Genomic DNA, 303 nt, shown 5'->3' with positions numbered 1-303 from the left:
CGGAGATGCTCCAGCACTCAAACGAGAGGATGGTATATTCTTCCAGAACGGTCATAATAAAGACAAAATAATATTTCAAACGTGCGAGTATATTCAGCTATCTAGATAAGAGGCTAGTTTGTTCGATCAGAAAAAAACAATATGCTAAAGAGAGAATATGAACGATTCACATTACAGAAGACTGAGCACAGGGTGAATAACGGTGCCCACTTACTTTTGTTGTTCTATTCTTGCCCTTGTTATGTCGTCTGGCGTATTGTTGTCAGAGAGTGGACTTACGAGTTTCTTGTTCAAAAGGAATGT

The 303-nt window shown here is 38.9% G+C and overlaps 1 protein-coding gene across 1 annotated transcript in view; it reads right to left on the bottom strand.

The window, feature by feature from the left end:
* The window catches only part of LOC119593930 (proteoglycan 4-like), a 51,002-nt gene that overhangs the window by 1,076 nt on the left and 49,623 nt on the right, over positions 1-303 (bottom strand). The window lies entirely within an intron of this gene.

This window comes from Penaeus monodon, chromosome 33 (assembly GCF_015228065.2).
Source record: "Penaeus monodon isolate SGIC_2016 chromosome 33, NSTDA_Pmon_1, whole genome shotgun sequence".
Lineage (NCBI taxonomy): Eukaryota > Metazoa > Arthropoda > Malacostraca > Decapoda > Penaeidae > Penaeus > Penaeus monodon.
Note: the sequence above shows the minus strand (reverse complement) of the source record. Positions and strands in the feature narration are given on the sequence as shown.